The following is a 25698-nucleotide window of genomic DNA, read 5'->3' as shown; positions in this document are numbered from 1 at the left end:
CGGATATGATTCCCGGGACTTGAGCAAAATCTGACGCAGGGCCCGACAAGATTTCCCCCTCTGCCGGGACTCCCCGCTACTGCCTGCCCCGCTGTGCTCAGCCGCTTGTCCCTCCTGCTCTGGGATTGTCCTGTTTTAATGCAGACGAGAGGTGCGGTTCTGCGGCGGGAGGAGCTGGTTCCGGCTTCCGAACGGAGGAGCCTTCAGTCGAGCTGGGTGAATGGAGTTTTCAGTTGTGCGGGGAGAGGAGGCTGGAGCGGGGGCAAAGACGATGTCTCTGCCGGGGGAAGGGCCACAGCGTCGCCGCCTGGTCGGGTGTTCGATCCGGCAGCCGGCTGAGAGCATTGGGAGAGAGAGAGAGAGACAAAACAAAGGAGATCTTGCAGCGCCAAAACGCTGGCACCGCCTTGGATGATTTTGCAAAAATATTTAAACCTGGTGTCCACTGGTCGCGGGAGCCATCTCCTCGTTACTCCGCACACAAAACCATCTTTTTTATCCTCTCCACTCCTCAAGAAGCACTTTCTCCCCGTCAATATGTGAAGCTAAACCCGCCCCCCCCCCCCCCCCCCCATCTCCGGAATCACTCTTATGTGTCTCCGAAAATAAATTCCCAACTCTGCGTCCGCTTGTGAGGTCCGAGCTGAGTGAATCTTGTTAAAAGGAGCCACTGACAAACAGTGAATGTCTCTCGGCACTGCGTTGGGGCATTCGGCTTGGTATTTTGGTATTGGTATTGGTTTATTATTGTCACTTGTACCGAGGTACAGTGAAAAACTTGTCTTGCATACTGTTAGTACAGGTCAATTCATTACACAGTGCAGTTACATTGAGTTAGTACAGAGTGCACTGAGGTAGTACAGGTAAAACAATAACAGTACAGAGTAAAGCGTCACAGGTACAGAGAAAGTGCAGTGCAACAAGGTGCAAGGTCACAACAAGGAAGATCGTGAGGTCAAAGTCCATCTCACTGTATAAGGTTCAAAAGTCTTATCACAGTGGGATAAAAGCTGTCCCTGAGTCAGGCTCCTGTACCTTCCAACCGATGGAAGAGGGGAGAAGAGAGAATGACCCGGGTGGGTGGGGTCTTTGATTATGCCGGTTGCTTCACCAAGGTACCTTGCAGCTTATTGTCTACCTATACTGCACTTTCTCTGCAGCTGTGACACTTTACTCTGTACTGTTATTGCTTGTACCTGTACTGCCTCAATGCGCTCTGTACTAACTCAATGGAACTAAATTGTGTAATGAATTGAATTGAATACAATCGCCAAGTCCAACACCACCAAGATCCAACTTGTTGACCGTCCATTTCCCTCCATAGATGCTGCCTGACCCACTTTGAGTTCCTCCAGCTCCCTTATGTATTGCTTCAGATTTCCAGCATCTGCAGTCTCTTGTGTCTCCATCTGCAGAAAGAGGGAATGTTTTGGGTTTGATACCCCTTTTAACAGTGAAAAACAGAACACACATTGAATTTCAGTGGCAGAGTAGGTGAGGGAGGCAACGGGTAGAACAAAGGGAAGTGGCAGAAATGGCCCATTCTGATTATAGATGGAAAGACACCCAGAGATTTTGATGCCAGTCTGGATGCTGCAATGTTCCCAGCTGGAAGATGACGTTGTTCCTCAAGCTTGTGTTTGTCATTATTATAACAGCTCGCTACAGAGACTAAAATCTCAGCTGAAATACTGTCCTGTACCTATTGATGACTTTTGTAAATTTCTTTTACAGGATACAACAAGCAGAAAATTTGTTCATGTGAATATCAAACACAACATCAGCAAATTCGCACTGGGGAGAGGCTGTTCACCTGCTCTGAGTGTGGGAAGGGATTCACTCAGTCATTCAATTTGCTGATGCACCAACAAATTCACAGAGAAGAGGCCGTGTATCTGCACTGAGTGAGGGAAGGGCTTCCTTCAGTCATCCAACCTGCTGACACACTGGCGTGTTCACACTGGGGAGTGGCAGTTCTCCTGCTCAATGTGTGATAAGGGATTGGCTCAGTTATGCAGTCAAATTAAGCACCAGCGAGTTCATGCCGTGGGAAGGCCATTTCCCTGCTCCGAGTGTGGGAACGGCTTTGCTCAGTCATCCCACTTGCAGGATCACCAGAGAGTTCACACTGTGGAGAGGCCTTTCTCCTGCTCAACGTGCGGGAAAGGATTCACTGTGTTATCCAGCCTGATGAAACACCAGCGAGTTCACACTGGGGAGAAGCCGTACACCTGCTCCGAGTGTGGGAAGGGCTTTGCTTAGTCATCCGATTTGCTGACACACCAGAGAGTTCACACTGGGGAGAGGCCATTCATCTGCTTAACGTGTGGGAAGGGATTCCGTCAGTCAAACAACTTGATGAATCACCAGCGAGTTCACACTGGGGAGAGGCCGTTCTCCTGCTCAACGTGTGGGAAAGGATTCACTCACTTATCTACCCTGACAACGCACCAGCGAGTTCACACTGGGGAGAGGCCGTACACCTGCTCCGAGTGCGGGAAGGGAGTCACTGTTGTACACTTTGCTGACGCACCAGAGAGTTCACACCGGGGAGAGGCCGTTCAAATGCCCTGAGTGCGGGAAGGGATTCACTCATTCGTCTGTGATGCTGACACACCAGTGGGTTCACACCGAGGAGAGGCCATACACCTGCTCTGAGTGCGGGAAGGGATTCATTCAGTCGTCCCATTTGCTGACACACCAGAGAGTTCACACTGGGGAGAGGCCCTTTATCTGTTCCGAGTGCGGGAAGGGATTCACTCAGTTATCCAGCCTGATGACACACCAGAGAATTCACACTGGGGAGAAGCCGTACACCTGCGCCAAGTGCAGGAAGGGATTCACTGGGTCATCTGAGTTGCTGAGACACCAACGGGTTCACACCGGGGAGAGGCCATACACCTGCTCTGAGTGTGGGAAGGGATTCACTTGGTCGTCCTATTTGCTGAGACACCAGAGAGTTCACACTGGGGAGAGGCTGTTCAACTGCCCTGAGTGAGGGAAGGGATTCACAGTCGTCTGAGCTGCTGATACACCAGCGAATTCACACTAGGGAGAGGCCCTTTGCCTGCCCTACATGTGGGAAGGGATACACTACGTCATCCAGTCTGGTGATGCACCAGGAAGTTCACACTGTGGAGATACTGTTTGCCTGCTCTGAGTGCAGGAAGTGATGCCCTTGGTCATCTGACCTTCTGAAACACCAGCGAATTCACACTTTGGAGAAAGATTAAACATGCTGTATGCTCAGTAGACAACCATCACTGCCACTGAAGTCTAGCGCAAATTCACAAGTGTTGCAGGTGTTCGCGGGGGTCAGATTCTGTCGACGCCGCTGATCTCACCCAGGATTGAACCCTGGTCATTGGGCACAGTTGATTTTCTTTTGTAATCTGTTTAACTGAGTTAGAGTTCAATGTTCTGTATCTGTGATTTTAAAATAAAGCAGTTCTGTTTGAAACCCTTGATCTAAGGCCCTTCCTGTCTCTGCAATGCACACAATGAACAGTAGAAAGAGAGGCCATTCAGCCCACCTGGTGCCTTCCAGTGTTTCTGCTCCACACCAGCCTCCTCCCATCTCACCGAGTGTGAATACTCAAAGTAGTATTTGGTATTGGTTTCTTATTGTCACTTGTACCGAGGTACAGTGAAAAACTTGTCTTGCATTCTGATCGTACAGGTCAATTCATTACACAGTGTTGTTACATTGGGGTAGTACAGAGTGTATTGATGTAGTACAGGTAAAAACAATAACAGTACAGACTAAAGTGTCACAGCTACAGAGAAAGTGCAGTGCAATAAGGTGCAAGGTCACAACAAGGTAGATCGTGAGGTCAGAGTCCATCTCGTCGTATAAGGGAACCGTTCAATAGTCTTATAATTGTGGGGTAGAAGCTGTCCTTAAGTCTGGTGATACGTGCTCTCAGGCTCCTGTATCTTCTACCTGATGGAAGAGGAGAGAAGAGAGAATGACCTGGGTGGGTGGGGTCTTTGATTATGAGTGACTGCCAGTGAGCAGCCTTGGAAGACCTGGAGTGGATCTGCTGTCTTGTGAGGTAAGTTGTTGCTTCCACTTAGGTTTAAGCCTCCTGAAGAGGTGTGAGCTGCCTCAGCTGGTAAGTGGGTTTGCCTCGGGTGCCTTGGCATCGGGACTCAGCCCCGGGTGCTCCCTAGGTTCGGGCTACCAATCTGGAGGGGTCCTGATGTTGTGCCCCAGCTGTTCGGGCCTCGCGTCGGGTTGGGCCTCAGCTTTGAATTGGGTCAGTCCTCGGGATTCATCCTCCACAGGTCGGTTCTCTGCATCGGGTGCTCCGTTGGGGTCCAGGAGCTGGGTTCGGCGCCGGGTGCTCCGGTGGGGTCCCGCAGTCAGGTCTCGGCAACGGGGCCTCCGTGGGGACGTCTCCTTGCCCTGCGGAGGCTTCCACAGGGATGTAGCTCGTCCGAGGCCGCGCTGGTCGTTTCACTCTGGGTCCGGTAGTCGGGTCTGCTTCGTAGTCGTTCCTGGAGGTTAGAAGATCGCCAACCCTGTAAGAAGATTTAAAAGAACATTATTGGTAATAATTGGTGACATAGAGTTTAAATTTCAAAGTGTGAAACAATTATAGTGAGGGTAATGAGTGGATCTGCAGAGAGCAGCTTGCAACTCGTCGCCACGCTCCAGCGCCATCCTGCTTATAGAGAGATGCAGCACAGAAATGGGCCCTTTGACTCACTGAGTCTGCACTGATTATTAACCAGTCATTTACTCTGATCCCACATTAATACATTTTTAAAATTCTGCCCACATTTGCATTGACCACACCCTGCTTCACCCCCACCACCAGCAGATTCTACTCATCACCCACACATTAGGGATAATTTACAGGACTTTAATAACCTTTCAGCCCACACCTCTTGGGACGTGGGAGGAAACCCACACAGTCACAGGGAGAAGGTGCAAACTCCACACAGTCAACACCCGAGGTCGGGATTGAACTGGTCAACCCAGGACGTTGGAATGTGAGGCAGCAGCTCTATGAGCTCTGTGCTCCTTCGGCTTCCCATTCAATGCATTCCTGTCTCTGTGTGGTGACACGTTCCATGTTGTGGACGCTGTGGATGAAGATGTTTCCCCACCCCCCTAATTTCCTGCAGGACTTTTGCTGTTGAGCGATCCTCCACCTGTGGATATGCACAGCAGGAATACGCGCTGGCTCCCAGTCTAGTGACACCCTGCAGCGTGGTGATTAGTTGCAGAGACATGGGGGCAGTTGTATGCAGAATGGGGCAAAAGTGAGGCCAGTCAGCCCTTTCCCACCATTTAGCACGAGCTCCATGTTAAGATATCTTTATCGGTCACATGTACATCGAAACACACAGTGAAATGCATCTTTTGCGTAGAGTGTTGTGGGGGCAGCCCGCAAGAGTCGCCACGCTTCCGGTGCCAACATATCACACTCACAACTTCCTAACCTGTACGTCTCTGGAATGTCGGAGGAAACCCACGCAGACCCGGGGAGAACGTACAAACTCCTTTAAGACAGCAGCGGGAATTGAACCCGGGTCGCTGGTGCTGTAATAGTGTTACGCTAACCGCTGCACTACCCAGACTGCAGAGGGGGGAGGAGAGGGGGGAGGAGGAGTGTAACGCAATGTAACTGCACTGTGTAATGAATTGACCTGTACGATCGGTGTGCAAGACACGTTTTTCACTGGACCTCGGTACAAGTGACAATAATAAACCAAGACCAATAAGGGGAGGGACACAAAAACAGAGGAGCAGGTGGAGCCAGAGGTGGAGACAGAGGCTGGAAGGTGTGAAGTGCAGACACAAGATGGTCAATTGGTTTATTTACCGAGGTACAGTGAAAAACTTTGTTTTGCATTGGTCTTGGTTTATTATTGTCCCTTGTACAGAGGTACAGTGAAAAACTTGCCTTGCATACTGATCGTACAGGTCAATTCATGACACAATGCAGTTACATTGAGTTAGTACAGAGTGCGTTGAGGTAGTACATGTTAAAACAATAACAGTACAGAGTAAAGTGTCACAGCTACAGAGAAAGTGCAGTGCAATAAGGTGCAAGGTCACAACAAGGTAGATCGTGAGGTCAGAGTCCATCTCATTGTATAAGGGAACCATTCAATAGTCATCACAGTGGGGTAGAAGCTGTCCTTGAGCCTGGTGGTACGTGCCCTCAGGGTCCTGCCCGATGGGAGAGGAGAGAAGAGAGAATGACCCGGGTGGGTGGGGTCTCTGATTATGCCGGCTGCTTCACCAAGGCAGCGAGAGGAGTCCAAGGAGGGGAGGCTGGTGTCCGTGATGCGCTGGGCTGTGTCCACAACTCTCTGCAGTTTCTTGCGGTCCTGGGCAGAGCAGTTGCCGTACCAAGCCGTGACGTCCATACAGATCATTTCACCGCATTGAGGTAGTACAAGGGAAAAGCAGTAACAGAACACAGAATATGGTTCTCCAGTTACAAGGTAAGTGCAGTGCAGGCAGACAATAAGGTGCAGGGGTCTCAACGATGCTGGAATCTGAGAACAAGGTGGGTAAATGGAACCAGTTGTGGGAGGGGAACAAAACTGGATGACAAGGGGACTCGGGAGGGTGGGGCAGGGGGGGTGGTGGGAGTTGGTGTTGGGGAGAAAGGGGATGAGAGCAGAAGTGGGGAAATTGGAGTGTGTGAGGTCTCCGTCACCCACAGCACAGGGGAAGCTTTGCTTCCTGCAAAAGGTGGCCGTCTCAGGTGCCCTGAAGGCCCCACCTTGAGGATAGACACAGTGGGGACAAGAAAGGACAAGATTTCTTTATTAGTCACATGTGCATTGAAACACACAGTGAAATGCATCTTTTGCCTGGAGTGTTCTGGGGGCAGCCCACAAGTGTCACCGCGCTTCTGGTGCCAACATAGCATTGCCCACAACTTCCTAACCTGTACGTCTTTGGAATGTGGGAGGAAACCGGAGAACCCGGAGGAAACCCACGCAGACACGGGGAGAACGTACAAACTTCTTACGGACAGCGACCAGAATTGAACCCAGGTCGCTGGCGCTGTAACAGCGTCACACTAACCACTACGCAACCGTGCCTGCCCTTAGGAATAGTAAAGGGGAAAAATCACTGGTGGGAGTTGTCTCTCGGCCACCAAATAATAACATTCCAGTGGCACAGGCAATAGACCAAGATATAGATGTCGCAGAGGATGCAGAGAGTCTGCAGAGAGATATCGATAGGTTAAGTGAGTGGGCAAGGGTCTGGCAGATGGAGAACACCGTTGGTAAATGCGAGGTCATCCACTTCGGAAGGAAAAATAGATCAGATTATTACTTAAATGGTGAAAGATTGCAGCCTGCTGTCATTGAGCAGAGGGACTTGGGAGTGCTTGTGCATGAATCGCAAAAGGTTGGTTTGCTGCGCAGAAACTGAGAGAAAGAGACGGTGTCCTCACAAGAGACGTGGGAGGGTGTGGGGTCAATAGCTTTATATTGAATGTCAGTGGATAATTTGTCTGCTGAGATGGGGACAGGATCCAGGAAAGGGAGAGAGGTGCCGGAAATGGCCCAAGTCTATTTGTGCTTGGGGTGGAAGGTGATAACATTGACGAGTTCTGCGGGAGTCGGCACCAGTACAGTCATTGACGCAATGTAGTGATGCCTGGCCTGCTGAGTTCCTCCAGCAGTTTGCCTTTCGCTGGGGGAACTCAGCGAGTCAGGCAAAGGGGTGGTCTCCCCGTTGGGTCAAGACCCTTGCGTCAGGACTGAGAGTGTAGCGGGCAGGCGCAGGTAGTGTAGCGGTTGGCGTAACGCTAGTGACAGCACTGGCGGACCCGGGTTCAATTCCAGCCGCTGTCTGTAAGGAGTTTGTGCGTTCTCCCCGTGGACTGGGATGGAGAGTTACAGTCTAAGTATTGCATGCCTGACTCTGTGTGTGTGTGTGTGTGTGTGTGTGTGTGTGTGTGTGTGTGTGTGTGTGTGTGTGTGTGTGTGTGTGTGTGTGTGTGTGTGTGAATAAACTGCCATTTCCACCAGGATTAAAAATGTGTCGTTTTGTTTGCCTCGAAAGTACGAGGCACCAGGGTAAAACACACTGAAAGGGATATTAGTCCAAGTGTTCGGAAAGAGTAGGAGCAAGATTTCACCTGTCACCCACCAGCTTCTGTCTCTAATGTCCACCCTTCCCAGCCTGCCCCCATCTGCCCCTCATCTCCCACTTCACCTCGGTTCCATCGAGCACCTACCAGCCCCGCCTCACCCCCTAACTCTCACCTCTTTGTACTGCCCATCTTCCCTCCATGATGAGTTCATTAGTCACACATACATCGAGACACACAGTGAAATGCATCTTTATTTGCATTGAGTGTTCTGGGGGTCAGCTCGCAAGTGTTGCCACGCTTCCGGTGCCAACATAGCACGCCCGCAACTTCCTAACCCGTATGTCTTTGGAATGTGGGAGGAAACCGGAGCACCCGGAGGAAACCCACACAGACACATGGGGAGAACGTACAAACTCCTTACAGACAGTGGCCGGATTTGAACCCGGGTCGCTGGCACTGTAAAGCGTTACACTAACCGCTACACTACCGTGCCTGGCCTAAGTTTTATGGGTGCTCGCTAACAATGTTTGGTCCTGATTTAACTTCTCCCTGCATCGTGCTCTTCAAAGTATTTCCCCCAGGGTCTGCTGAAGTGCCTCACTTGAGTTAGTGAATGTTATCCGGGCAAGGATGTGAAGACAGAAGTGTTTGTAACCTTGCACGTTGATGCTGGTACTGGTAGCTCTTAAGTGAGGTTGCGATGCAATATTCTCCTTCCCCCAAACCCCCCGTACCTGATACAAGTGATATCGGTGATCTGGCTTCAGGCGTCTGTAGTGAATTTAAGGCAGTACCTGAAACCGCACAAGGCATGTTCAGTCCTGTACTGAGAGTTCAATACTATAATTCCAAGCAAACTCATCACCAAACTCCAAGACCTGGGACTCAACACCTCCCTCTGTAACTGGATCCTTGACTTTCTCACTAACAGACTGCAAACAGTGAGGATAGGCAGCAACACCTCTGGCACAATTATTCTCAACACTGGTGCCCCACAAGTCTGGGTCCTCAGCCCCCGACTCTACTCCCTATACACTCACGGCTGTGAGGCCAGACTCAGCTCTAGCTACATCTACAAGTTTACAGATGATACCACCATAGTGGGCCATATCTCAAACAATGATGAGTCGGAGTACAGGAAGGAGATAGAGAGCCCAGTGACATGGTGTCATGTCAATAACCTTTCCCTCAATGTCAGCAAAACAAAAGAGCTGGTCATTGACTTCCGGAAGGGGGGCGGTGTACAGGCACCTGTCTACATCAATGGTGCTGAGGTAGAGAGGGTTGAGAGCTTCATGTTCCTCGGAGTGAACATCACCAATAGCCCATCCTGGTCCAACCATGTAGACGCCACGGCCAAGAAAGCTCACCAGCCCCTCTACTTCCTCAGGAGGCTAAAGAAATTTGGCACGTCCCCTTTGACCCTCACCAATTTTTATCAATGCACCAGAGAAAGCATCCTATCTGGATGCACCATGGCTTGGTACAGCAACTGCTCTGCCCAGGACCGCAAGAAACCGCAGAGAGTTGTGGACACAGCCCAGTGTGTCATGGATTCCAGCCTCCCCTCCATGGACTCTTGTCAACACTTCCAGCTGCCTTGGTAACGCAGCTGACATAATCAAAGACCCCACCCAACCTGGACGTTCTCTCTTCTCCCTCTCCCATCGGGCAGAAGATACAAAAGCCTGAAAGCACGTACCACCAGGCTCTAGGACAGCTTCTATCCTGCTGTTATAAGACTATTGAATGTTACCCTAGTACCACGCAGGTCGATAGGGTTGGTAAGAAGGCGTATGATGGAGTGTTGGCCTTCATTAGTCAGGGTATTGAGTTCAAGAGCCACGAGGTGATGTTGCAGCTCTATAGAACTCTGATTAGACCGCACTTGGAGTTTGTGTTCAGTTCTGGTCGCCTCATTATCGAAGGGATGTGGAAGCTTTAGTGAGGGTGCAGAGGAGATTTACCAGGATGCTGCCTGGATTGGAGAGCATGTCTTATGAGGATAGGTTGAGTGAGCTAGGGCTTTTCTCTTTGGAGAGGAGGAGGATGAGAGGTGACTTGATAGAGGTGTACAAGATGATAAGAGGCATAGATTGAGTGGACAGTCAGAGACTTTTTCCCAGGGTGACAACGGCTAACACGAGGGGACATCATTTTAAGGTGATTGGAGGAAGGTATAAGGGGGATGTCAGGGGTAAGTTTTTTACACAGAGCGCGGTGGGTGCTTGGAACGCACTGCTGGCAGAGGTTTGTGGGGGCAGATACATTAGGGACCTTTAAGAGACTCTTAGATAGACACATGAATGATAGAGAAATGGAGGGCTATGTGGGAGGGAAGGGTTGGATAGATCTTAGAGCAGGATAAGATGTCGGCACAACATAGTGGGCCGAAGGGCCTGTACTATGCTGTAGTGTTCGATGTTCTATGGGTCACCAATTGGGCACACTTGCCTTCGTCGGTCGGGCACGGGGCACGAAAGTCAGGAAGTGGTGTTGCAGCCGTGTAAACCCTCAGCGGGCTCACACAACCGCACGTTGTGGAGCAGGCGGATCAAACCGGAGTCCTGCAGCACAGGGGCCGGGAGGTTGGGGCCGGGAGGTCGGCGCCGAGCGTGGCGGCTGTGGCAGGGCATTCAAAGGGACGCGGAGGGGAGGGGGAGTGGGGGATGAGGCCGGGACCCACTTTCTCTCCCCGTGAGTTACTGGGGACAGACTGAGTGTTATCGATCGCTCCCTGACACCGTCACCCACTCCCAGTTCTTCTCTCTGCGTCTCTCTGTGTCTCTCTCTATCTCTCTCGCCCTTTGCTCTCTCTCTCTCTCCCTCCCAGTACCCCCAGATACCCGAGATGTGTTGGTCTTGAAGCAGAGATGTGACCAGTCCAATATTAAAGTGTAAATATTTCTGCTCCCCTCCCCCTCCTCCCTGCTCCTTCCTTCCCCACCCACAGACTAAATTCCTACTCTTCTCCATCCAGGGAAACAGTGTCCCCAACGTCAACGTCAACCCACAACGGAAGAGAGGTGTGTGAGTGGGAGCGGCTCTCCGTGGGACTGTGGGGACCCTCTGCCCCCTGCGTCACTGCTTCACAGACACACACACACACACACACACACACAAACTGTACACCGGCGTCACACAGCGACAGACCTGTCCCCACCGGTGCTGTACCCCGGTGTTACACAGCGACAGACCTGTGCTGAGCTACAGGTGACACTAAATGTGCAGCAAACAGCAATTTCGAAATGAACAGCAAACAAATAAAGTTTAAATCATGTCCGATTTATCTGCAGCCTGAGTGCAAGCACCCGCAGAGTCATTTACCAAGGCTTCGTCTGTCCAGAGATCATCTGCACGATGTATTGTGGTCCTCCCGACATCAGCAGGAGTGCACATTCACAGCGAAATCACGGGGCGGTTATGGAGCGCGGGTGGATGTGGAGGGTAACGGGAGAGAACGGGAAACCGAATCCACAGCAGGACTGACAGACTCACCGAGAATGTAAACACTGCCGCAGACCCCCTGTAGATATTAACACACTCCCCGGAAATCGCTGTAAATATTAACACACACCCCGGGGACCCCCTGTGAACATTAACACACTCCCCGGGGAACCCCTGTGTTGCTCTCTGACTCTGTGGAGCACACACTGGCAGCACCCAGTGTGTGGGACCAGGTTGGCGCGGCTGCAGGTGAAGCTGCGCCTCAGCTGGGAGGCTGTTCGGGCCCCGGGACGGTGGGGAGGGAGGAGCTGCAGGGACAAGGGCTGCACGTCCTGCGGCTGCAGGCGGCAGCGCCGAGAAGGAGGTGAAACCACTGGCAGATGTGACGGGACTCCGCCCCTCACCAACACGGCGGGCCCAACTATGCCCCTCAACAATATGGTGGGTCGCAATCTGCCCCTCACCACAATTGAGCGAGCGCCCGGTCAAAGTGGAATGACGTCATGTCTCCCGAGGGCAGCCAATCGTGAAGGCCACCGAGCGCCTGCGCGTTCTGGCTCCTGGCCCGGGTGGGGGTGGGGGGGGTGGGAAGGGCGGAGAAGGGGAGGAGGAGGTGAGGTGACGTGAGGGGAGAGGTGACGAGGAGGAGGGGGTGAGGGTTGGGGGAGGAGGGGACATCGCCAGTTCGAGAACGAAGCTGTTTAAAGGCGCTGTTCAGGTTGGTTCGCATGGCAGCCGAATTTACCCGAGAGCCACCGCGGCCGAGAAAGCGCTCTGGCTGCAGTGAGCGAGCCCACAGCGCAGGCGCGCAATAGCAGTGATGTCATTTTCGCGCCACACTGGACCCAGAAATTTGATCGAGTCCGGGGTCCGGCCCACGGTTGGGGTGAGAATCCGTGCGGGCTGCAGGATCACTGCGGGCGGCCACACTGAGCAGTCCCGGCCTTTCTCTCCCCTTCCCCCTCCCGCTCCACACGGGGGACCCGGGCACTTTCCTGCTTGAAATCAAAGCAAACCCAGTGAGTGCGGGAAGCCCTCAGCAGGTGAGGGCAGCGTCTGTGGAAAGAGAAACAGGGAAGTTTTCAAGTCCGAGACCCTTCCGTTAGACCTGGGAGAGAGCAAAAGCAACTTGCAGAGAGGTTTGGGTGGGAGGGGTGGAGGGATGGATGGGGGGGGGGGAGTGAGGGAGGGATAGATGTGGAGTGTCGGGGAGGGGTAGATGGGGATTGGGGAGGGATAAATGGTGTGTGCGGCTGGGATGCATTGGGGTGGGCGTGGGATAGATGGATGGGCGAGGGATAGATGTGGGGGAGGAGGGAGGGATGGGGAGTGAAGGATGGGGTGGGGGAGGGACGAATAGATGGGGGTTGGGCTGGAAGAGATGGGGGAGTGGGAGGGAGGGGTAGATGGGGTGGTTGGGAGGGAGGAATAGATGGGGGGAGGGAGGGATAGATCCGGGGGAGAAAAAGGAGCATCTCTGATCTGCTTCACTGAGGCAATTCTAGCCTCACTCTGTTTTATTGACCTTTTCTGGTTAACAGATTAACAAAGGCAGTTGGAGACAAGGCAATGTTCACGCTGTGAAATGTGGGCCAGAACTGTTGCCGAGACCTGTGGTTCCAGCAACAGCTGCAGCATGTGTTTCACAGTTAATAAAATATCTCTTTGTGTTTGATTTCTCTCTCTCTACCTGCCCTCATTCATCTCGATCACTGACAGGTTTGTAAACTAAGGGTGAGGCCAGGGTTGCTGAGACATTCTCAATCAGAAACATTCTCTTTGCCCTGTTTTTAAAGAGAAATTGCAGATGCCAGAATCTGAATTCAAACCAGAAACTGCTGGACAATTCAGCAGGTCAGGCAGCATCTGTGGAAAGAGAAATAGAGTTAATATTTATCCCTTCCCCATTTTTTCTGCAATTTAAACCTTGTTTTCTCACTTTCTAGGTTCTGACAAAGGGTTTCCAACCTGAAACATTATTTGTTTCTCTTCCCACAGATTCTGTCTGACCCATGTCCAGCATTTTCTATTTTTATTTCAGATTTCCGGCACCTGCAGATTTTTTGATTTTGCTGCTTTCTCTGCCGGCCCGGCCCAAGGTGGACTCCAGGCCCCGGCTGGTGAATGACTGTTTTGCTGGGACTGTTTCTGGAGCCCTGGGGATTGTGCGTATCAATGCGCCATTGATTCTGCTGCAAAAAGCACTTTGCCTTTGCTCTGCAGACAGTCTGGGAACACAGATGAGCAAACTGAGATTGGAACTGGTCTCCAGACACTGCTGATATCCAAATCATTGGAGGTAACAGCTATAGTTGGGACTGAGGTCAAAAAAGGGACTATGTTCAACTCCCAGTGAATATAAAACATGTATTGTGAACGGAATTTACCCATGTGGCTAGATTGTGTCAGTTAACACTGTGTTGAAGAAACAAAAATCCTCGTTACTTATGGTTATTTTACAACTCAACTATGTTCAATGTCCTCAGCTCCTTCTGCCACTGAGAACATGTTCTATTCTGTCTGGATATAGAATGGTATCAAACACTTCTATTCTGGAATATTAAGTGGCAAATAACATTTGGACCACAAAACTGCCACACAATGACAATCTCAATAAGTGAGTATAATCGTCTACCCTTCACGTTCAATGATCCTGAGGGCACGTACCACCAGGCTCAAGGACATCTTCTATCCCACGCTGATAAGACTATTGAATGGTTCCTTTATACAATGAGATGGACTCTGACCTCACGATCTACCTTGTTGTGACCTTGCAACTTATTGTCTACTTGAACTGCACTTTCTCTGTACCTGTGACGCTTTACTCTGTACTGTTATTGTTTTTACCTGTACCACCTCAATGCACTCTGTACTAACTCAATGTAACTGCACTGTGTAATGAATTGACCTGTACAATCCGTATGCAAGACACGTTTTTCACTGTACCTCGGTGCAAGTGACGACAACAACAAACCAATACCAATACAATCGCCAAGTCCAACACCACCGAGACCCAAAATGTTGACTGTCCATTTCCCTCCATAGATGCTGCCTGACCGACTTGGAGTTCCTCCAGCACCCTTATGTATTGCTTCAGATTTCCAGCATCTGCAGTCTCTTGTGCCTCCATCTGCAGAAAGGGGTAATGTTTTGGGTTTGATAACCCTTTTTTAACAGTGGGAAAAAAACACATTGAATTTCAGTGGCAGGGCAAGTGAGGGAGGCAACGGGTAGAACAAAGGGAAGTGGCAGAAATGGCCCATTCTGATTATAGATGGAAAGACAACCAGAGATTTTGATGCCAGTCTGGATGCTGCAATGTTCCTAGATGGAAGATGACGTTGTTCCTCAAGCTTGTGTTTGTCATTATTATAACAGCTCGCTGCAGAGACTAAAATCTCAGCTGAAATACTGTCCTGTACCTATTGATGACTTTTGTAAATTTCTTTTACAGGATCCAACAAGCAGAGGATTTGTTTATGGGAATCTCAAACACAACATCAGTGAATTCACACTGGGGAGAGGCCGTTCACCTGCTCTGAGTGTGGGAAGGGATTCACTCGGTCATTCCAGTTGCTGATGCACCAACAAATTCACAAAGAGGCCGTGTATCTGCACTGAGTGTGGGAAGGGCTTCCTTCAGTCATCCCACCTGCTGACACACTGGTGTGTTCATACTGGGGAGAAGCCGTTCTCCTGCTTGAGGTGTGCTAAGGGATCGGCTCAGTTATCCAGCCTGATGACGCACCAACGAGTTCATGCTGGGGAAAGGCCATTCTCCTGCTCGGACTGTGGGAAGGGCTTTGCACATTCAACCATGTTACGGAGGCACCAGCGAGTTCACACTGGGGAGAGGCCATTCTCCTGCTCAACGTGTGGGAAAGGATTCACTGAGTCATACGGCCTGAGGATACACCAGCGAGTTCACACCAGGGAGAGGCCGTTCTCCTGCTCAAAGTGTGGGAAAGGATTCACTCAGTTATGCAGACTGAAGATACACCAGCGAGTTCACACTGGGGAGAGGCCGTTCTCCTGCTCAACGTGTGGTAAGGGATTCACTCAGTCATCTCTGCTGCTGTTACACCAGCGGGTTCACACTGGGGAGAAGCCCTACACCTGCTCTGAGTGTGGGAAGGGATTCACTCGGTCATCCCACTTGCAGACACACCAGAGGGTTCACACTGGGGAGAAGCCGTTCATCTGCTCGACGTGCGGGAAGGGTTTCACTCAGTCATCTCAGCTGAAGTTACACCAGCGGGTTCACACCGGGGAGAAGCCGTACACCTGCTCTGAGTGTGGGAAGGGATTCACTCATTCGTCCCATTTGTTGAGACACCAACGAGTTCACACTGGGGAGAGGCCATACACCTGCTCTGAGTGCGGGAAAGGATTCACTGATTTATCTAACCTGATAACGCACCAGCGAGTTCACACAGGGGAGAGGCCATTCATCTGCTCGATGTGCGGGAAGGGATTCTGTCAGGCATCCTACTTGAAGACACACCAGCGAGTTCACACCGGAGAGAGGCCCTTTGCCTGCCCTACATGTGGGAAGGGATACAGTACGTCATCCATTCTGGTGAGGCACCAGCGAGTTCACACTGGGGAGAGGCCGTTCACCTGCTCTGAGTGTGGGAAAGGATTCAGTAATTCGTCCCATTTGCTGAGGCACCAGCTAGTTCACACTGGGGAGAAGCCGTACACCTGCTCCGAGTGTGGGAAGGAATTCAATCAGTTATCCAATCTGATGACGCACCAGCAAATTCACACTGCGGAGAAAGATTTAACATGATGTATGCTCAATATACAACCATCACTGCTACTGAAATCTAGCGCAAATTCACAAGTGTTGCAGGTATTCACGGGGGTCAGATTCTGTCGACGCTGCTGATCTCGCCCAGGATTGAACCCTGGTCATTGGGTACAGTTGATTTTCTTTTGCAATCTCTTTAACTGAGTTAGAGTTCAATGTTCTGGATCTCTGATCAAAATAAAGCAGTTCTGTTTGAGCCCTGTGTGTTCCTGGTTATCTCCCTCCAGCACCCCCCTCCTCCCCCTCCTCCCTCCCCCATCCAGCCTCCTACTCCTTCTCCTCCCCAACTCCCCTTTGCCCCCTCTCCCTCCTCCCCCTCTCTCCTCTCCTCCTCCTCCCCTCTTCCTCCTCCTCCTCCTCCCCTCCCCCTCGCTCCATCTGTCTCTCATTTTTTTCTCTCTGTCTGCTCCCACCCATCATCCACCTCCCACTGTCTCCAAACTCCACCCGACTCCCCTCCCTTCCCCTACATGGCGCAACCTGCCAGTCATCTTTCCATCCTCCTCCTTCCACCAATCACCTCGAGCTCCTGCCTCACCTCCTCCTTCCCTCCCTCCCTCCTCTTCACACCCGCCGCCTCCCCTCCCCACCCCCGTTGCAGGGTGTTGGCGCTTCCTTCCCTTCCACAAACGCCGCTCAGGCGGCCCAGTTCCTCCAGCCGACTGTTTGTTGCTCCGGAATCCAGAAGCTGCTGCCCCCTCCCAACTCCAGCGTCTCGCCTCCCCCCATGTCTCCCCCAGCATCTTTCCCCCACCAGCCTCTCCCCCTCCCCCCACAGCGTCTCTCCCTGAGCCTCTCCCCCCGAGCCTCTTCCCCCCCCCCCCACAGCTTCTCCTCCAGCCTCTTCCCCCTGAGCCTCCCCCACAGCGTCTCCTCCAGCCTCTCCCCCCATCCCCAGCCTCTCCCCCCGCGGTCTGTTCCGCCCCCGGATTACAGCGGGTGGAGTTCCCTGTGTTTGCACGGAGCGTGTGGTCCCAAGGACGCGACCTTCCCCACGCACGGCTCCCGGCGGCAGGTGGGACCGGAGCGCCGGGGCGGGGTGTTTATCCACACCCGGGCTGTGGTGTTTGGCCCCGAGGTGGGGCTTTGGATCCAGTGCGGACCTGCAGAAACTTCACGGGACGATATGGGGCAGTTCCGGCTCACTCACTCCTCTTTCTCCCCTCCGCCCTCTCCTCCCTCCCCTCCTCCCCCTCCTTGCCCCCCTCCTCCTCCTTCTACCCCTCCTCCTCCTCCTCCCTACCTCTCCACCTCCCCAGATCTGGGTCGCGGGCCTTGAGCAAAATCTGACGCAGGGCCCGACACGATTTCCCCCTCTGCCGGGACCGCTGCTGCCCGCCCCGCTGTGCTCAGCCGCTTGTCCCTCCTGCTCTGGGATTGTCCTGTTTTAATGCAGACGGAAGGTGTGGTTCTGCGGCGGGAGGAGCTGGTTCCGGCTTCCGAACGGAGGAGCCTTCAGTCGAGCTGGGTGAATGGAGTTTTGAGATGTGCGGGGAGAGGAGGCTGGAGCGGGGGCAAAGGCGATGTCTTTGCCGGGGGAAGGGCCACAGCGTCGCCGCCTGGTCGGGTGTTCGATCCGGCAGCCGGGAGACCATTGGGGGAGAGGTGGGGGAGACAGAGACAGAGACAAAACAAAGGAGATCTTGCAGCGCCAAAACGCTGGCACCGCCTTGGATGATTTTGCAAAAATATTTAAACCTGGTGTCCACTGGTCCCGGAGCCATCTCCTCGTTACTCTGCACATAAAACCATCTTTTTTATACTCTCCACTCCTCAGAAGCACTTATCCCACCAATATGTGAAGCGAAACCTGCCCCCGATCTCCGGAATCACTCGTATGTGTCCCCGAAAATAAATTTCCAACTCTGCGTCCGCTTGTGAGGTCCGAGCTGAGTGAATCTTGGTAAAAGGAGCCACTTACAAACAGTGAATGTCTCTCGGCACTGCGCTGCGGCATTCGGCTTGGTATTTTGGTATTGGTATTGGTTTATTATTGTCACTTGTACCGAGGTACAGTGAAAAAGCCGTCTCGCATACTGTTCGTACAGGTCAATTCATTACACAGTGCAGTTCCATTGAGTTAGTACAGAGTGCATTGAGGTAGTACAGGTAAAAAACAGTAACAGTGCAGAGTAAAGTGTCACAGCTACAGAGAAAGTGCAGTGCAATAAGGTGCAAGGTCACAACAAGGTAGATCGTGAGGTCAGAGTCCATTTCATTCTGAAAGGGAACCGTTCAATAGTCCTAGTGAATAAAAAAAACATGTATTGTGAAAGTAATTTACACATGTGGCGAAATTGTGTCAGTTAACACTGTTGAAGAAACAAAAATCCTCGTCACCTCCGGTTATTTTACAACTCAACTGTGTTCAATGTCCTCGGCTCCTTCTGCCACTGAGAACATGTTCTATTCTGTCCGGATATAGAATGGTATCTAACACTTCTGTTCTGGAATATTAAGTGGCAAATAACATTTGGACCACAAAACTGCCACACAATGACAATCTCCAACAAGTGAGTCTAATCGTTTACCCTTCAAGTTCAATGCAGGGAATGTACCACCAGGCTCAAGGACAGCTTCTAACCCACGGTGATAAGACTTTTGAATGGTTCCATTATACACTGAGATGGACTCTGACCTCACGATCTACCTTGTTATGACGTTGCATCTTATTGTCTACCTGCACTGCACTTTCTCTGCAGCTGTGACACTTTAGTCTGTACTGTTATTGTTTTTACCTGTACTACCTCAATGCACTCTGTACTAACTCAATGTAACTGCACTGTGTAATGAATTGACTTGTACGATCAGTATGCAAAACACGTTTTTCACTGTACCTTGGTACAAGTGACAATAATAAACCAATACCAATGCATTCGCCAAATCCAACACCACCAAGACCCAAGCATTGACTGTCCATTTCCTGCCATAGATGCTGCATGACCCACTTTCAGTTCCTCCAGCTCCCTTATGTATTGCTTCAGATTTCCAGCATCTGCAGTCTCTTGTGTCTCCATCTGCAGAAAGAGGGAATGTTTTGGGTTTGATACCCCTTTTAACAGTGAAAGACAGAAAACACATTGAATTTCAGTGGCAGAGTAGGTGAGGGAGGCAACGGGTAGAACAAAGGGAAGTGGCAGAAATGGCCCATTCTGATTATAGATGGAAAGACAACCAGGGATTTTGATGCCAGTCTGGATGCTGCAATGTTCCTAGATGGAAGATGATTTTGTTCCTCACTCTTGTTTTTTTATCATTATTATATCAGCTCGCTGCTGAGACTAAAATCTCAGCTGAAATACTGTCCTGTACCTATTGATGACTTCTGTAAATTTCTTTTACAGGATACAACAAGCAGAGGATTTGTTTATGGGAATCTCAAACACACCATCAGCAAATTCACACTGGGGAGAGGCCGTTCACCTGCTCTGAGTGTGGGAAGGGAGTCACTCGGTCATTCCAGTTGCTGATACACCAACAAATTCCCAGAGAAGAGGCCGTGTATCTGCACTGAGTGTGGGAAGGGCTTCCTTCAGTCATCCCACCTGCTGACACACCGGTGTGTTCATACTGGTGAGCAGCTGTTCTGCTGTTCAACGTGTGTTAGGGAATTGCCTCAGTTATCCAGTCTGATGATGCACCAGCGGGTTCATGCTGGGAAAAGTCCATTCTCCTGCTCTGAGTGTGGGAAGGGCTTTGCACGGTCATCCTTCTTGCAGGCACACCAGTGTGTTCACACTGGGGAGAGGCCGTTCTCCTGCTCAACGTGTGGGAAAGGATTTACTCAGTTATCCAGCCTGATCTCACACAAGCAAATTCACACTGGAGAGAGGCCGTTCTCCTGCTCAACATGTGGGAAAGGATTCACTCAGTTATCCAGCCTGATAAGGCACCAGAGAGTTCACACCAGTGAGAGGCCTTTCTGCTGCTCTGAGTGCGGGAAGGGATTCACTCAGTTGTCCGATTTGCGGACACACCGGAGAGTTCACACTGGGGAGAGGCCATTCATCTGCTCTGAGTGTGGGAAGGGATTCACTTGGGCTTCCAACCTGATAATGCACCAGGGGGTACACACTGGGGAGAAGCCGTGCACCTGCTCTGTGTGCGAGAAGGGATTCCTTTGGTCATCTGAGCTGCTGCAACAGCAGCGATTTCACACTGCGGAGAAAGATTAAACATGCTGTATGCCCAATATACAGCCATCACTGCTACTGAAATCTAACACAAATTCACAAGTGTTGCAGGTGTTCACGGGGGTCGGATTCTGTCGATGCTGCTGATCTCTCCCAGGATTGAACCCTCGTCAATGGGCACAGTTGATTTTGTTTTGTAATCTCTTTAACTGAGTTGAAATTAAATATTCTGGATCTCTGATTAAAATAAAGCAGTTCTGTTTGATACACTTTCTCTAAGGTCCTTCCTGTCTCTGCAATGCACACAATGAACAGTAGACAGAGAGGCCATTCAGCCCATCTGGTGCCTTCCAGTGTTTCTGCTCCACACCAGCCTCCTTCCATCTCACCCAGTATGAATATTCAGAGGAATAGAGAAATGCAGCACAGAAGTCGGCCCTTTGACTCACTGAGTCAGCACTGATTATCAACCAGTCATTTACTCTGATCTGAAATGAATACATTGGCATTGACCACACCCTGCTTCATCCCCACCACCAGCAGATTCTACCAATCACCCAAACATTAGGGACAATTTACAGTACGTTAATAACCCTTCAGCCCACACCTCTTGGGACGTGGGAGGAAACCCACACAGTCACAGGGAGAAGGTTAAAACTCCACACAGTCAACACCCGAGGTCGGGATTGAACCTCTTCAACCCAGGACGTTGGAATGTGAGGCAGCAGCCCTACGAGTTCTGTGCTCCTTCGGATTCCCATTCAATGCATTCCTGTCTCTCCGTGTGGTGACAAGTTGCACATTGTTGAACTGTGTGGGTGAAGAGCTTCCCCCGGAATTTCCTGCAGGACTTTCAGCAGATTGATGGCAAAGACAACAGCTCAGCGGGGGTCTTGTCCCAGATATTAGAGCAGCACAGCTAATAGAGCTGCTACCTTGCAGTGACAGGAGCCCAGGTTCAATCCAGATCTTGGGCACTGGCTGTGTGGGGGTTCTCCCTGTGACTGGGAATTTCTTCCAGGAGCTCCAGTTTCCTCCCACGTCCCAAAGACATGCTGGTTGGTAGGTCAATTGGCTGCTGTAAATTGCTCATGGTGAGTGGGAGAAGTTGGGGAGAGTTGACAAGAATGTCGGGAGAATTTTTAAAGAAGGATTAATGTTGGATTCGTGTGGAGTTGTGGACTGTGTCGGCCTGTTTCTGTGCTGTATCTTTCTGTGACATTCCCCATCCATCAAGCCTCGGGGAGAAAGTAATGGTGTTTAACGACTTTTTTTTAAGATTTAAGATGTCTTTATTAGTCACATGTACATCGAAACACACAGTGAAATGCATGTTTTGTGTAGTGTCCTGGGGGCAGCCCACAAGTGTCTCCATGCTTCTGGCGGCGACATAGCATGCCCACAACTTCCCAACCCGTACGTCTTTGGAATCTGGGAGGATATCCACGCAGACACGGGGAGAACATACAATCTCCTTACAGACAACAGTGGGAATTGAACCCGGGTCACTGGCACTGTAATAGTGTTACGCTAACCGCTACACTACAGTGCTACTCCAGCTCTTTTCAACATGTGGCTGTTCTCAATGGGCTGAATGTCACAAAATTGAGTCACTGCAATACAGGACTGTCCTGACAGATCCTATGCCTCATTCATTGTCCTATCTGATTCCCCCATTCACCACCTCAAAAAAAATTCATTGATTTCTTTTCCAAATACAATAAGTAAGCAACTAAGATTAGTGCCTGATGATCAGAGTTTAAGGAGATGCTTTCAAAACTGGGAATGACTGCAATGTATTTTGTAGATGCTTCTCTCACCCTGTCTCTCTGATTGATGGAAAAGTGACAGAATCTTCCTTATCACCACAGGTGACCCCTTAGCCCAAAACCATGCCGCTGAAAATTTGGATTCCTCCACCATGAGAAACATTCCCTCAGCTGCCACCCGATCCAATCCTTTTTAAATCTTTCTCCTTTCACCTTGAGCCTCTAGTTTTGGACGGCTGCTCCACCACTGAGAGTGGTCCTTTGGAAGAAAGTGGAGGAAGAGGGGAAGATGTGACTGGTGCTGGGATCCTGACGCAGAAATGGTGAAGGATGATGTGCCACCTCGAGCTTCCGGTTCCAGCTCATTTCAATTCCCCTCCTCATTTCCACACCGACCTGTTTGTCCTCGGCCTTCTCCACTGCCATGGTGAGGCCAAACACAAACTAGAAAAACGGCACTTTGTATTCCACTTGGTGAGCCTACAGCCCAAAGGTACGGACGTTGAATTTGACAGTTTCAGGCGACCAACTCTCGTTCCTTTCCCACTCCTCCCAGATTCTCATTTTGTTCACCTTTTCCTCCTCCCTCTTTCCCCTACCGCCCATTCCCGAGATCCGTTCCCCTCCCGCCCCTGATTCCATCTGCTCATCATCCTTCCTCCCTTCCCAGCTTTCACTTGTCATCTCTCTGCCTCTGTCTACTTACCCCTGCCCCAGCTGCTGCCACCTGCTCACGTTCCCTCCCTTATCTGGTTCCACATCAGCTCCAGCCGATGTCTCTACCTTCTGCCTCCCCCCAACCCCCAATCCATCTGCCTCCACCTGCCCATCATCTCCCACCTCACCTGGTTCCACCTCCCAACCTCTGCCTCCCCCCTCCCTCTCACCTCTTTATGCCGGCTGTCTTCCCTCTACACTCAGTCCTGATGCAGTATCTTCACCCGAAACACCAATCATCCCTCTGCCTCCACAGATGCTGCTCGATCTGCCGAGTTCCTCCAGCAGTCTTTTTGCAGCAGATTCCAGCATCTGCAGTCTTATCGTGTCTGCAACTGCCAAAGAGCCAGACTGCGCCTGCTCCCCACACGGCAGCCCGGCACAGTCCTCCGCCTGTGATGAAAAACACTGTGATGTTTGTGAGACACGATCTCCCATTCACAAAGCCGTGCTGACTGTCCCTTGGCTGCCCTTGCCTTTCCACACGCTGGTAGGTCCTGTTGCTCAGAATCCCCACCAGTAATTTCCCACCACTGACGTTAGGTTCACTGGCCTGTGGTTCCCTGGCTTGTCCTTGCAGCCCTTCTTAAATAAAGGCACATCTTCCAGACTTCTGGTATCTCACCCCTGGCTAAGGAAGATGCAAATAACTCTACCAGGGCCCATGCAATTTCTTTCCTATTCTTCCTGCAAGGTCTTGGGATGCAATTGGTCAGGTCCTGGAGATTTGTCTACCCAAATATGCTTTCAGACTGCCAGCACCTCCTCTTTTGTAATGACGATATGTCCCAAGACATCAATACTCGTATCCCTTAATTCCTTAGCTTGCATGACCTTCTCTGTGCAAATACAGATGAGAAACGTTCATTTTATATCTCGCCCCTCTCTTGTGGTTCCACACACAGATGATGGCACTGATGCCTAAAGGGACCTATTCTCTCCCTAGTTACCCTATATTGGGCTTCCCCTTGTCCTATCTTCAGTCCTGAATGCAGCCCTGACCCCGAAACTTTGACTGCCTGCTTTTCTCCATGGATGCTGCCTGGCCTGCTGAGTTCCTCCAGCATCATTGTGTTTTTCATCCAGATTCCAGCATCTGCCGTCCTTTGTTTCTCCAATGTTACAGGTCGATGATCGACATGTTACAGATTAGGTTACTATTTGGTGAATGTCCCTTTAACACATAGTACAGTTGTGTGTGTGTGTGTGTGTGTGTGTGTGTGTGTGTGTGTGTGTGTGTGTGTGTGTGTGTGTGTGTGTGTGTGTGTGTGTGACGTGATTACGACAACAATAGAAAATAACAACGTGCTGATGTTTGATGCTCGATCGGGCAGTCAGAGAAAAGTCAGAAAAGAGAGAGGGAGAGAGACACCCTGCCTGCTAGTCTCTGTATCGATGGATGAAAAACAATAACTGTGTCTGTCACTACAATCCATGTCTGGATATTTGGGGTCATCTGGTGGAGTCCACTTTGTCGTTAACCTGTAGAGGGAAACAGGTATTTGTATGGACGGCCACGTCTCAAATGCCTTTCAGGGTGGCAGATACTTCAGAACAAAGGAATGGAGATCATCAGTGATTGAAGTGTCATGTGGGTTCCATTGTGGAACATTTGGATTTTGTAATCTCTCTATTTTCTCTCTACATTTTTTCACCAGAATGGGCAAAAGAGACAGATGGAAATACTACCAGAGAGCAGAGGAGAATTTCTTCAAGGCGGCCACACAGGTCGATAGGGTTGTTAAGAAGGCGTATGGTGTGTTGGCCTTCATTAGATGGGGTACTGAGTTCAAGAGCAGCAAGGTGATGTTGCAGCTCTATAGAACTCTGGTCAGACCACACTTGGAGTATTATGTTCATTTCTGGTCAACTCATTGTACAAAGGATGTGGAAGCTTTGGAGAGGGTGCAGAGGAGATTTATCAGGATGCTGCCTGGATTGGAGAGCATGTCTTCTGAGGATAGGTTGAGCGAGCTCGGGCTTTTCTCTTTGGAGAGGAGGATGAGAGGTGACTTCATAGAGGTGTACAAGATGATAAGAGGCCTAGATCGAATGGACAGTCAGACTTTTCCCCAGGGCGACAATGGCTAACATAAAGGGACATAAGGTCATTGGAGGAAGGTATAAGGGGGATGTCAGGGGTATATTTTTTACACAGAGAGTGGTGGGTGCATGGAATGCACTGCCTGAAGAGGTTCTGGGGGCAGATACATTAGGGACTTTCAAGAGACTCTTGGATAGACATGGGAATGATAGAAAAATTGGGGGCTATGTGGGAGGGAAGGGTTAGATAGATCTTAGAGCAGGATAAAATGTCGGCACAACATTGTGGGCCAAAGGGCCCATACTGTGCTGTAATCTTCAATGTTCTAATGCTCTGTACCCGATCCAACACATCCTTTACCCTGGCACCAAGGAGCCAACATTATATCCTGGAGTCTGGAGGAAACACTCAGCTGGTCAGGCAGCAACTGTGGAAAGGGAGGCAGAAATAACATTTCAGCTCAAAGGTCCGTCACCAGAATGGCCAAAAGAGACGGACGGAAATACTGCCAGAGTGCAGAGGAGAATTTCTTCAAGGTTGGCATTGCTGAAAGAGATGTGACAGGAAATTCAAAGGTAAATGGAAATAGTATTTCTAGCATTTTCTGTAAAACAAAATGCCTGAAGCACTAAGCACGTGTGGAAAGGAAGCAGGGTTAATATTTCAAGTCAAGGACCCTCGGGTTACAATGGCTCAGTGT

At 50.7% G+C, this 25698-nt stretch overlaps 1 protein-coding gene and 6 pseudogenes across 1 annotated transcript in view; 3 read left to right on the top strand and 4 right to left on the bottom strand.

Annotated features, from left to right (window-relative positions):
- Positions 1-3435, top strand: part of LOC127576853 (zinc finger protein 271-like) — a 312902-nt pseudogene extending 309467 nt beyond the window's left edge.
- Positions 1-25698, top strand: part of LOC127576624 (zinc finger protein 208-like) — a 149913-nt pseudogene that overhangs the window by 69082 nt on the left and 55133 nt on the right.
- LOC127576415 (zinc finger protein 850-like) overlaps positions 1-25698 on the bottom strand; it is a 244464-nt pseudogene that overhangs the window by 184037 nt on the left and 34729 nt on the right.
- LOC127576414 (zinc finger protein 585A-like) overlaps positions 1-25698 on the bottom strand; it is a 204422-nt pseudogene that overhangs the window by 143999 nt on the left and 34725 nt on the right.
- The window catches only part of LOC127576550 (zinc finger protein 420-like), a 163290-nt gene that overhangs the window by 102867 nt on the left and 34725 nt on the right, over positions 1-25698 (bottom strand). The window lies entirely within an intron of this gene.
- Positions 1-25698, bottom strand: part of LOC127576616 (zinc finger protein 721-like) — an 83900-nt pseudogene that overhangs the window by 53177 nt on the left and 5025 nt on the right.
- On the top strand, positions 12208-20542 carry LOC127576623 (zinc finger protein 271-like; annotated as a pseudogene).

This window comes from Pristis pectinata, chromosome 12 (genome assembly GCF_009764475.1).
Source record: "Pristis pectinata isolate sPriPec2 chromosome 12, sPriPec2.1.pri, whole genome shotgun sequence".
NCBI classification, from domain to species: Eukaryota; Metazoa; Chordata; class Chondrichthyes; order Rhinopristiformes; family Pristidae; genus Pristis; species Pristis pectinata.
Note: the sequence above shows the minus strand (reverse complement) of the source record. Positions and strands in the feature narration are given on the sequence as shown.